Here is a 14,281-nt window from a genome sequence, read left to right on the forward strand (position 1 = left end):
CATGTAGAATTAATTAAAAAGTTGGTAGGCTATATGATTAAAACATAAATATTTGATTGAACTTTGAAAATATTACCATTATGAAGAATTTGTGTTCTTGCTCTAAAAAATTCTATAAGCATCCCTAGCCTCATGATCTCTATGTTACTATGCAAAGAATTCAAATTATAATTTGTAGAGAAGATGGTTGACAAGGAAGTCAAAGACATTCTTGAAGAAGAGGTAGAGGTTGAAGATGAAGGTGATTATGTTGTAGAAGTCATAGCGAAAGGAAAAAGGAAGAAGGGCACTATGAAAACTAAGAAAAAGTCAAGGGTTAGGAAGCCCAATAAGCATGCAGAGGATTGGCTAAAACTTCTTCCAAGATCATCAAATGCCATTTTAGCAAATGATCATATTTTCAAAGACCCTTACTTCTTGGTCAGGGATGCACAATGTCCTAGAATTGATGGCTTCAATCTGTTTCTATATTTCTATTAGAACATGACTGAAAAACATACCAATCTATAACTCATGGAACAATAATATGGAAAAGTTGATATTCCTAGAAGTGTTTGTTGATGTGGACCTATTGAAAGCATTGATAAATTCATACAATCTAGTCAATAGAACATTTCAAAGAAATAGTGGGAGTTTTTTTGTGCATATTGGATAGAACTTCTTTCATAGTAGCTTTTGGATTAGAAGGGAAAATGGATGTGGCTATTGATATTGAAGACTTGTAGAAGAAATTTGTGAGCAATATGACCTATTTTTTGAACAATGTCATGCTACCCCACATCCCTTATAATGTGAAAAAGGCAGGGATGATTCCAAAGAAGGTGGGGAATTTTTTTTCCCATGAGCAGATTCAAGAACTATTTCAAAAATATAGTATATGGGCTACACAAAGTTTTGAGAAGTGATGGCACAGAAGATTGTGTCTATGGTTCCTTGTTCCTGATGGCTTGTGATATACAATACCCCTTCCACCATAAAGAGTATGACTATGTGGCCTTTATCATGGATAGCATGCACAATCAACTTGTTAGTGCAAAGAAAGGAGAAATGAAAGATTTCAAGTTCCACCATTACTCACTGCTGATACACCCTATCCTATATTCAAACATTGGTTACATCAGCCAGGATTTCATTGATCAGACCTCAGATGAATTTGGTGAGTTACCTATGGAACTTTGGACTCATTTTTGGGATAAAAAATTCAATTATTCAAATGCACTTGTATTATTTAACTTGTTTAGTGTTGTTATTATGAGGCAATTGTATCATACTTTCTTAACAACATCCAATGTTTTGAAGACCTTTCTTAGGCCCTTATTTTTAGATGAAAAAACTAAATTAGATCATAACTGGGGGAGAATATTTTTGTTCCAAAAGTGCACAATTATGAGAGTATATGCATGCCTACAACCTCCTCATATTCTACCTAAATATTTACCTCCCAGACTGGCCATTATTACATTCTTTTGGCAATTTTTATTAATGAACAAAGAAATCATCCCTCATTCTCTGCACAAGCCCAAATTTGTTTGTAGGACATTTAAGGTAGGAGATTTTGAAATTGGAAAAATTTCATATGAAGAGTTGAGTGAGTACCTAGGCTAGTAAAAATTTGCTACTAGGCCTTAAAGACAAATGACCCTGACAACTATATTACCAATGAGGTCAAGGCCATTAGGGGATACATCTTGCCTCCAAGCAAGCCATTCCTTGTGGAGGATTTGATTGAAAACATAGTAGCAACAGGGGAGGCTGATGAGCTACTAAGAAAATATGGTGAAATAAGGAAGGAAGAGGAAGCCATGAAAAGAACAAACCTTGATTTTAAAGGTTTTTACACAAAAATTCCCTACCCTAGCAACTTGAGAAAGATGGTAGATAATTTTTGAACACATTATGTCAAAGATGCCACATGAGCCAGAGGAAGAGGAAACCACTATAAATAGAGAATCCCCTAAGAAAAATATATAGTTAGAGGTTGAGTTTGAGGAAGAACAACCATCAACTTCAACTTGGGTGCCAAAAGGAAATATAAGGCAAAAGACAATGCACATCCTGAAGAGGGTGGTAAGAAAAGCCTTACAAGTAATGCCTAGGAATGATGAGTATTTTTCTAATATTAGGAAAAATTATTTAACTCAAAGGTCTATAGAGGCAAGAAAAGCCTCTACTAATCTTCAAATTGTAGCATCAAGATTGGATGACAGGCTCATCCAATCTAAAAAATGTGTGGAGGATGATGAATTCATCAAATCATAAGAGTTTAAAAGTATTCTTTACAAAATAAGAGAAAATGAGCTCACATTGAGCCTCATTCCAGGAGAGGATCCAGAGAAGAACAAAGAGTTAGTTGAAAAATTGTTAGCCTATGATCCTTAGAGTGAGACAATGACCCATGTAGAACCTAGGGAGTTGGTACATAGGAGTGGTATGATTCTAATACCACATTTGGATATTAAGAGGGCTTTTTTTTTGGATCAAATGAGAAGACAAGACAAATCCATCAGCTATGAAGCTAGTAGTAGTGAGGGACTGAAGAGAGGGTTGGGATTTAACATAGACACAAAAACCCTAGTAGTGTGTAGTGTGGTCCCTGACACCAAAAAGCCTAGAATGATGGATATACAGGAAATTGCATAGGGTAACATGATTGTATGGACATTAGAAAACACTATTGGGAATGAAATGTCTAGCCTATTCAAACACTTTGCTCTCATGAATGAGGTAAAGATAGATGAAATTGAGGATAGACTAGCTACTTTGTACAATGCATATCTTGATATCAGGAAATTGTATGAGGAGGAGCTTAAAATGAGCTATGTGCAAAAGCAGAGAATAGAAGAGTTGGAGGGGAAAATTAAAAGTTTAGAAGTAGATAGCATCCCTCAAAGAGCAACTCAAGGCTGCAACATAGGTAGAACATGCACCTAGGCATGTGGAAGAAGAAAGTCACATTGTAGAAGTAGAGGCCTAAACAAAAGAGATACCTATAGGGGTAATAGTGCTAGTGCCTATGGTCAATGTAGAGATATAAGCTCCTCAAGCTGACATTGAAACAAAAAGGAATTTTATGATGAATATACTAAGTCATAGAATAAGTATTTTGAGGAGAATATCTCAAGATGCATATAGTGCATTCATAAATTTACAATCTGCAAAATAGGTATGCAAGGATGCAATAGGATGGCTTGATCCAATCTTCCAACTATGGGAACCATACATGCAACTTTTTGTTAGATTGATACCATTGTTAGCAAAGAAGCTAGATCTTCCAGATAAAGTTATTGTTGTGAAAGACGGTATGGACAAAGTGAAAGATCTGCTACAATTTTTCACAGGAAAACTTGCAGCAATACAAAATAAAATGAAAGTGTTAACAAGTGGATTTCATTCTTTAATTCTTTCTGTTCTTAGTTTTGATAACAAAGTGAAGGATTTCAATGAATGTTCTAGTTCTTTTGACCATATTGTAGACTTTCCATAGCTGGCATCTATTTTCCAGAGTGATATTGATGAATGTGTTTTCAATGAACTAATTGATACCCTATTCAAGATCGAGATTGAAATGAATAGGTTTACTACAGAGGGGAAAGTGATTATTGGTGCCAAGTGGTAGAAGTTTTTCAATGAATTAGCAACAATCAAGACATCTAAATGACCTAGCAAGAGAGAAGTTATTGTTTGGGAATCAATTGTAAAAATCAAATCTTTAGCAATAGGGAGTAGTTAGAGAAAAAGACAAAGTTAAATATTTTATGCTTTAGCTATCATCAATAATTGCTTCTTATTGTTTCTTTTTGAATTAAGGTGTCCAGATATTTTTGAAAAAAGTTGTTATATTTATTTTTTTAAAAGGACACTTATCAATCACAATTTTTGTTTGCTTGTTGCAATTATTATATAAATGAGTTTTCAAGGCATTATGAGGGTCCAAAATTTTGTATGTGTTTAGTTTTTAGGAAAATCCATTCAGTCTAGTCATGTGTAGTTGTTTTTTATTTTATCTTCAGTCATGTACTTTTCTGATGACAAAATCTGTATGAATTTCTAGGTTCTTTATTGAGTTTCTATTGGTTATTGTATTAATCAGCAAAAAGGATAATGCAAAAGGATATTCATATTAGATCTATGTCACCATTTTCTATTTCCATTTCATGAATTTATTAATTTTGGGATCATTTGAATAAAGTTCATTTGATTGAATGCAATCTAGATGGGTTGCGTATTGGTTATATTGTTGCTTTTAATTCAATGAATTATGTAATTGCTTCAGTTAATTAGTAGAATTCATGATTTTATGAAGAGGATATAACATAAGAATGGAAATAGGTGATTACATTTGATAGATTCAATTACAAGTTGATTGAGCAAGATCTTCTACTAATAGTTAACTCTCTACCCCAGGGATAAGGCACTGGTCGTATAAATGAGAGATGATGGAGAGAAAATTATGCCTCTACATTTCAAAACAATTATAAATTCAAAGCCATTTTCATTCTATTTTGTTAATGGTTAAAATGCTGGTCACCACTTGTTTACATTTAATTTTACGAGTCTTAGGTAGTTGTTATTTCTAGGAATACTTGTAAATTGTAGGATAATTATGACTAGATCTACTTATAGGGGATGCATATAAATTTTAGAGCATTAAAAAATTGGTAAACTGTGTTTGTGCCTACTAGGTAGAAGATGAGAATCAAAATGAAGCTAAGATAATTTTCATACAATAGTTTTCATTAGAATCACCCCTAGGTATACACACCTTGGTTTTATAGAGCCGAAAAAGTAGGAAAACATCCTTGGTTTTTTTGAAGTTGGGTCTAGATGATTTTCTTATGTAATTGATTATAGGAATTGGCTAATCTTTAGGTTATGTGAGTGTTATCATCTTTGTATTGAGCATTTTTTTTTTAGTGGTTTTAAACACCAACAAATCCTAATATATAACAGTTGTAGGAGGTCTCTTTATCATCTAAGGAGATAACTTGTTCTTTGGGATAGGTTCTACATCCATCCTTGCTAGATCTACAATTGTTCCTTTTAGTAGTATTGGAAGGGGTGACCATTAGTATCAACATAGGGATAGCTGAGTAGTTTTCAAAGACAACTTTCATTATCGAGATTCTTTCTACACATAGGGAAAGCATCTCACTTTTACCTCTACGATTGTTTCTTTCAAAGGAGAGGAACATTATTTAGTGCTCATGGATCAGCTTCTACGTTGAAGTAGCTATCACTAATTGGTATACTATAGTTGGGGGGGGGACGTTGTCTCCTTCTTCTTCTCTCTAAAGTGGGGGACTTTTTCCTCTTATGGGGTTTTGTCCTTCTCATAATTCTCTTTTGTATATACTTGATGTATGTCATAATGGTGGGTTCTTGATTGCTCCATCCATCCATACATCTTCATCTCTCTTTTTGAGGGAGGGTTTTTCTCATGATGCTTTCTATGTTTCTCTGCTTTATGAGAAATTGCATTACATTATGTACATGGGTACCTAACATGACCTTGTAGCTAGGAGCCATCATGCATTTCATCCTAGCTTTTGTGAGCTTCAATGCATTCCCCTAAGTTGCACTTCAGGGGGTGGGGGTGTTGGTGTAAATAAGTATTTACTATTTATACTTAAGTTTACTTAAGTTAACGCATTATTTTATTATTAATTAGTTAGTCACCTTGGAGTTTGCATACTCATTTGAGTTGTCATGTTGACAACACAAGAGTTAGCACTCTTAATTGTGCACATGGTTTCTAAAACATAGGAGTTGGCACTCTAATTATATAGATGGTATCTACAACATCTCTACACATGAGACACCTTTTCATACTTATCCTCTCATTGATGTACATATATTCATGCACAATGAAGGACTTGTTCTTAGTTGTCATACTTATCTCCTAGCACCATCTAGAGAGATTCTAGATGCACCTTAGAGGCCTTTATATATAGGCTCTTGTAGTGTGTATGAACATAAGATGACATGACATAATAGATAGTATTCTCATTACTGTTATTTTGATCATACTCTTTTGGTCTATTGTTGTGCTTAAGCTTGAATTCCTTGATCTTGGGTGAATTTTTCCCTAAGGAAAATTCTTACAAATAGTATGTAATACATGTTTTCTCTTCATCTCTCTTCTCAGTGGTTCTTTATTTGCCAAATGACTCAACAGGATTTGTAACTCTTACATTTTCACTAGTGTAAGATTCTTCAAATCATACATAGGTAATGTGATTACCTTATCAAGGCTCACAAACTCATCATCCTTACCTATGTGAATCATGTCATGAGATCATGAAGGTGTGTCACTTGGTTGTGATAATTGCAATTGTTTCCCGTTTTCACTTGATCTCGATTTTGGTTGTTGCACTTGTTTAGAAATTTCTTGTTGCATAGGCATCACAATTAAATGTTTTATAGCCTTGGTATTCAAAAATTGAACATGAGCTTGAGTAGCCTCTTACTCTTTCTATTTTACTTCTTCCTCTTCCAATTCAATACATGAGTCTTTTTTATTGTTTCTCTCCTTTCTCAAAATAGGCATATATATGAATGGTGTATATATGATTAAAGCCTTACTAAGTTCCTCAACACTTATATCCTCTATAACTATTGTCATAATGATATCATCAATCTTCTTAGTTTCAAGCTTTGGATATTCTACAATCTATAACATAATTGGGTTAGTACATAATTTTCTTGAATCTTTATTTAAGCCTCAAATTTTCTCTTCTGTCAATATATTTAGATTTGGTGGAGGGGTATCAGTGACATCTTCTATTGTGGAAATCTCTTTTTACTCATATTAGCTAACTAGTTGTTGAATCTCCACAGTCATCTTGGCTGCTTCTTTCTTGTATTCATCTAAAAATTCTATTGCATCTCAGCCTTCCCTCACTTCCAAAGTTGGAGTAAGTAGCTCAAATTATTCTTTCCATATTCAAATATTATGTTCCTCGAGTTCACGAGATTTATTTTTTAAAATAATATATGCCCTATCTCACAGAATAAAATTCTTTACAAAATCTTTAAGGTCTATAGACATTTGAGTCTTTCACAAATCTAGCAGAGCTTGTGCTAGTGTTTCTCCTCTTATTCATTTTTTAGTGGACAATGCCCACTTTCACATTGCATCTATTAGAATATATGGTCTATTGGTGTAACTAAGAGGTGGGGCAGGGTGAATCAATTATACAATTATTATCATATTTATAAACCTAAAAAAAAAATAACCATATGATAAATATAAAATAAAACTACAACAAGATAATCATACACAATAACACCAAATATGTTAACTAGGGAAACCCTTGATCAGAGGGAAAACTTGATGCAGATGGTACCCACAAGATGATGTACTAATGAACCCATTGTTCAAAAGATCTCTGTATTATTACTTATAGAATAATAGAAATGAAATGTACTTCCTTTGTCTTCCTTTGTTATGTCAACTAGACCTCTTCTCTTTTTTATCTTGTAACCATATCATAACACTTGCATCCAATAATCCCTTAGATCACTTATTCACATTTAGTAAGAACTCTACTCCTTTTCACACTTCACACGTCAATAGATTTCTCACATTTACAATTAAGGAAAACATCTCTCCTTTATACCATAGCTTCATAATAATTCCTTGAGTCAGACTAAACAATTTTTTAGTTCACACTAAACAATTCACAATACATTGGGTACAAATTCCTACTTCCTCATGAAACTTTCTAAATCTTTGTAAAGAGATATCTCTCCTTCATGCATATTCTCTTTCCTATACTGAAGAGTTTTTTTCATGCATATTTTATCCCCCATTGACATCAATGTCAAAGAACTCACTATTACAACATATCAATTCTTACATACCAAGTCTTCAACCAACTCTAGTGTCCAAAGAAACTATTCAAAACCAAATACCAAGATTCCTCAATAAATATTCTCATTACAGATACTCCCCCATATGAGAAGCATCAACATTCAGTCCAAGATAATAATAGTGTTCATAACCATTGGACTAATGCACTGTCTACATCATCTACTTAGAAGTATGTAGGTGCATAACCCTAAGCATACCTCTCAACAACTCAAATGTATCTTTAGGCAAAGCCTTTGTAAAGATATATGCAATCTAATCTTTAGTACTCATACTCCTATATGATCTCCTTTTCTATTTCTTTCTCTCTTATAACATAATTACTTAATAGATATATTATTAGTCTTACAATAAAATACATGATTCTTAGACATACTCATTGTATTAGTGTTATCACATTAAATGATAATAGGTTCTTCAAACTCAATTCTAATATCCTTTAGCATCTACTTTATCCACATAACTTCATTATTATTATCTAAATCTACAACATACTATGCCTGAGTTGTACTCTAAGAAATGTAATCTTTCTTCTTGGTTAGCCAAGAAGCCAATCTTCCTCCAAGAAAAAATGCTCCACTATTGGTTCTCTTTATGTCATGTATATTCCCTGCCCAATCCACATTACTATATGCTAATAGAGTTAAATTACTTGATCTATCATACCAAATTTCATAGTCGAATATTCCTTTAAAATATTTGACTATTCTCTTTACTACTACAAAATGATACACCTTAGGATTAGCTTGAAATCTAGCTACAATCCCAACTACATTTTTTTTTATATCTGGTCTGGTGTGAGTTAGATAGTGCAAACCTCTAATCATGGATCTATACTTCTTCTACTCTACTATAGGTGTCTCATCTTTATTGGATAACTTGTGACCAGTTATCATAGGTGTACCAATAGGTTTATAACTTTCTAAACCAAACCTTTTGAACAAGTCATTCAGGTAATTATCTTATGAAATGAAAATACCATTACAATTCTATATAATCTACAATCCTAGGAAAATTTCATTTCTCCTATCATGCTCAATTCAAACTCATTCTTCATCTCTTTAGCAAACTTATCATTTGCTTCATCATGACCTCCAAAAATGATGTCATCAAAAAATATTACTATTATCAAAAAACTATTCTAAAATTGTTTTAAATATACATTACTATCTTCTATAACTTTAGCAAATCCAAGCTTTCCTAAATAACTATCCAGCCTTGCATACCAGGTTCTAGGTTCTTTCTTTAGACCATATAGATCTTTCTTTAGTTTTTATACCATAAATTTATCTTTTGATAAAGGGAAACCTTCAGGTTGCTCAATACATACCTCTTCTTCAACTACTCTATTCAAGAAGGTTGATTTTAACATCCATTTGATAAACTTTGAAATTCTTATTTGCTACATAAGACAAAAAAATCTTTACTACTTCCATCCTGGCTACAGATACATATGTCTCCTCATAGTCTATGACATCTTGCCATGAGTATCGCTTACATATAAGTGTAGCCTTCTTCCTCACAGCTTCACCTTTCTCATTCATCTTGTTTTTGAATACCCTTTTGGTTCCTATCATGTTCTTTTCCTTAGGTCTAGGAATTAACTCCAATGTACCATTCTTCACAATCTAATATAATTCTTCCTTCATTGCTTGAATCCAATGATCATGTTTACATTCTTCATCTATGCTCTTAGGTTTAACTTGAGATATCAAACATAACTCCTCATTTACTCTATTTGTTGTTATCACACCTTCGTTTTTACTTCCAATTATCTATTCAGGAGGATGATTCTTTGCTAGGTTCATTTTAGAGGTAGGATTTGAAATTTCAACTCTTATCTCTTCTCTAGGTTCAAATCTATGCTCTCTTCTTTTATCAATAGTTAGCACATCATTTTGCAAATCATTGTTAGTCTCAAAGAAAACTTTACAATTGTGTCTAATAATTCCTAAATTATCTTCTTCTTCATCTAAATTATAATCTACAATATTTTCCTTAGTACCAAACTATTCATCAATCTTTACATTTTCCCATTCAACTATTGTCTTAGTTCTATAGTTAAAACATTTCTAAGCCTTGCTTTTCAATGAATAACTATAAGAAACATACCTTCATCACTTCTTGGATCAAACTTACCAATGTTATCTCTCTTAATTAATATATTATTTGCTCCCAAATATTCTAAAATACTTAACTGATGGTGAACAATCAAACAATATTTCATAAGGTGTCTTGTTCATAACTTTTCTAATTTTTACTCTATCTAGAGTGTATACTATTGTATTGACATCTTCTCTCCAAAATATCTTAGAAAAATTATTCTCAAACAACATCTCTCTTGTTGCTTCTTCTACTGACTTATTCCTTCTTTCAACAATTTCATTCTACTCAAGTTTTCTAGGTGAAAATAGTTGTCTTTTGATTTTGTTCTCTTCACAGAATATGTTAAACTCTCTAGAGGTGAATTATCATCCTCTATAAAATCTCAAACACTTTATCTTAACACCAAATTCATTCTCAACACTATTCTTAAATATCTTAAACTTATCAAAAGCTTTTGATTTCTCTTTAAGAAATACTACACACATCATTCTATTGAAATCATCAACAAAAATCATAACATACCTTTCACCATAGAATCCTCTTCTTCTAGAAGGAGCAATTATATCTATGTGAATGATCTCTAGCTTCTCTTTGGTAGTGAACTTCTTGCTAGGAAATGATAATTTTTTCTATTTTTCCAAAATATATTCTTTACACTCAACATTAGTAGGTTTTGTCCACTTTAACTACCAAATATGTCATTTTAGTAGGGTTCAAGTAAAATACATTACCTTTGGATCATGTGCATGTTACAATCAACTTACCATCTCTCTCTCTCTATTCATAATGGTGGTCTTCTCAATAAAATACAAATGGTAACCTTTATCCACCAATTTTTGAGCACTTCACATGTTATGCTTCAATCCATCGACAAAATAAACATTATCAATGTTAGTTTTATCACCAAGAGTAATGGATCTGATTCCTATTATACAACAAGTTGCATTGTTACCAACTCTAACAATATCTCCATCATAGTTCTTGAACTTAACAAATTTATTCATATCACCAGTCATGTGACATGAACAATCGCTACCTATTATCAAATTCTAGATTTATTTTTCACTTGGGAATCTAGAGCTCTTTCTTGTCTAATTTCTCTATCAAGATCATCTTCCTTGATAGCCATAAATCCCAATTCATCATCACTCTCACTTTGACCTTTCTCATCAGATTCTTCATCTTTATTTTCATACAAAAATTTCTATTTGTATCTATTCTAGACTTCAACTTTCCCTTGTACTTTTTCTCTCTTTTGGGACATTTAGATGCATAATGACCAAATTCATCACAAGCCCAACATTTAATGATTTTCTTACTATCTTTTTCTCTTCTCACAAGAAGGGCTATTCTTTCCTCAATCTTCTTGTCATCATTAGATCTACTAGTACAAGAAAAATCTTGATTTTTTCTCGCACTCCTTGTTAGATTAGATTGAATTTTTAGGCCACTAAAATTCATTTCAACTCTAGCTAGATCTCCGAACTATCTCAAATCTACTTCTATAGATTCTAATCTTCCAAGGAAAATTTCCTTTGTGAAATATTTAGTGCAGTTCATTACTAGTTGAATCATCTAAGCTACTTGCTTGAATGTCGGTGTCAAACATTTTAAGGTCTTCCATATTACTTCAATTTCTTCCTTTGGTCCACCATGAGACCAAATTCCTAGAATAATTTTGGATATTATACCAATATAGCTTCTTATAGATTCATCTTACATCATCTTAGTATCATGAAAATATCCAATTCTGTAATCTCATTCTCTTTGGATGTGTATCACCTTAAAAAGTGGAATCTAATGCTTTCTAAATTTCATAAGATGTTTCAAGTTACATTACCTAACTATATTCATTCTCTAGATGAGATGATAGTAGATATTCTTTGGCTCTCATGTTACACATGAATAAATCTCTCTCATCTTTACTGCATCCTTCAAGATTTTCTTCTTTAATAATTTTCTTCTTACACTTTGTCAAGATCCAATATCCCAGACCCATACACAATAGACGAGTCTTCATCTTATCCTTCCAACTATCATAGTTGGTGCCATCAAATCTAGGACTATCCTTTCTAAAAATATTCTTGATCGATCTCCCAAAGTTGTTAACTCATCCTTCAAGGATTTTATCCTTTGATACCAATTGTTAGAATATATAGTCCATTGATATATCTGAGAGAGGGAGGGTGGTGAATTGATTATCCAACTATTATCACAACTATTAACCTTAAAAAAACTTAACCATATGAGAAATATAAACTAAAACAACAATAAGATACTTGTACACAATAGCACCAAATATGTTAACTAGGGAAACCCTTGATTAGAGGGAAAACCCTAGTGAGGATAGTATCCAAAAGATGATATACTAATATAAATATTCCTTGTTAGAGGATGGACCTTGTTAGGAGTCTATTAATACATTCAGTACATATGAGTCCCTATTTGGAGACTTTGAATCCCTATTAGGAGAATCCAACCTTGTTAGGAGTTGTGCCAAACCTATTAGGACTTGTGGAAGACACCTAGACCCACTACCCAAACAACTTCAAGGGAAAGACCAATGAACCTACTGTCCAAATGTTCTCTATATTATTCCTTTTAGAATAATGGAAATGAAATTTACTTCATTCCTCTTCCTCTATCATGTCAACTTAGCCTCTTCTCCTTTTGATCTTATAACTATATCACAACACTCACATCAAATAATCCATTGGATCACTTACTCACATTTAGTAAGAACTCTACTCCCTTTCACATTTCACACTTCAATAGATTTCTAGCATTTAGAAACAAAAAAAACATCTTTCCTTTATGCCATATCTTCATAATAGTTATTTGAGTTGGCCTTGAGGCTTTCCCAATTAATTATAATAAGATAATTAATTAATTACAACTATAATAGCACTGCTAGCTCACAGTCTATACAAAACTTCACAGAGGAAATAATAGGGTTTATGCACTCACTAACATTATTATTAGATTTTCCTCTACCACTTCTTGACTGTGCATATTCTTACTACATCTCAGATGTAATGTAGAAAACAAACATCAAGTGTTTCTTTCCCAATACTTTGTCTCTCAACAACTTTATATAAATTAGGTACAACTTTCATACATCTTCAACTTAGACTCTATGTACTCAATCATGTCATCAAGAAACTTTTCCAAACATGTCTATAACTATGCAACACTAGAATATCAAATCATTATCTGTACCACTAAGATCTATCTCTTCTCCTTAGCCATCCTTTACTAAAACCATGCTATGTTGACATCAATCACAAACACAGCCATGAATGGAACATGTCAACACTCTCCAATGCTTAGCATAGTCCCCAAAATAGTATCATCAACATTCATGCTAATAGCATCCACTCATTTGTACAATCCTACTAGAAACCCAGTTCCTAATTCCAATGGTTTACATATAAATCTAATAATCATATCAATTATGGCTTCTTCAAGCTTATCTTGATCAATATTATTCAAAGAATCATAAAGAATATTTTTGAATGCCATAACACTTTCAGATTCACTTAATTTTTCACATACCTGATCCATAATCATTCTAGGGAGCCTCTTTACTATTTGAAGTTTTTTGGGTTCTTCAAACAGAGTCTTCTCATTGCCTTCCTCCTCCTCTTGTGCTATGATCAGCTTTCTATTTATCTTGTCTTGTATTTCAGTCAATTTCCTCTTCTTTGTTGTACTTTCTACTAGGACTTTATCAATAGTATCCTTGTGATGATCACCTTTCGCTTTGGCCTTTGATGTGTCACCATTTCTTTCATATCTATCTCTAGGTTGACATTAACATTGGGCTCAATCACAACAACCTTTTTTTTAAATTTGGTAGCATTAGGCTTCACAACGAAAGTTTCTTTTCCTTTGCCTTCCTTGAACTCTATAGGTTGTCCAAGATATTTTCCTTTTTCCTTATTTCCACCCTTAGCAATATTTCTCTTTCTTTTCTTCCCTACATTGGGTGTGCCAGTTTCACCTGTTAGCTCAACAATTATAGGTTTGTATGTGCTAAATTTCTTAGCACTTGCATCTATGTCCTTAGCCAAAAATGCAGTGACCTCATCTACATTTACTTCAAAGGGCATTAGCCTTATCTATGCTATCCTTGGAAAAATTGCTTGAGCATATACAAAATATTTATCTACAATAAAACATACTTCATAGTATTTTTTCTACAACTGACTTAGGAATCCTCATTATATTCTTCATCTTTATTTTGAATTTGTCAAATTCCATTATTGCTTCAAAAAAATTTCAAAATTTGTTGATAAAATCACT

The sequence above is a fragment of the Cupressus sempervirens genome, chromosome 1, assembly GCF_028749045.1.
Source record: "Cupressus sempervirens isolate cs-2001-9-10 chromosome 1, ASM2874904v1, whole genome shotgun sequence".
NCBI classification, from domain to species: Eukaryota; Viridiplantae; Streptophyta; class Pinopsida; order Cupressales; family Cupressaceae; genus Cupressus; species Cupressus sempervirens.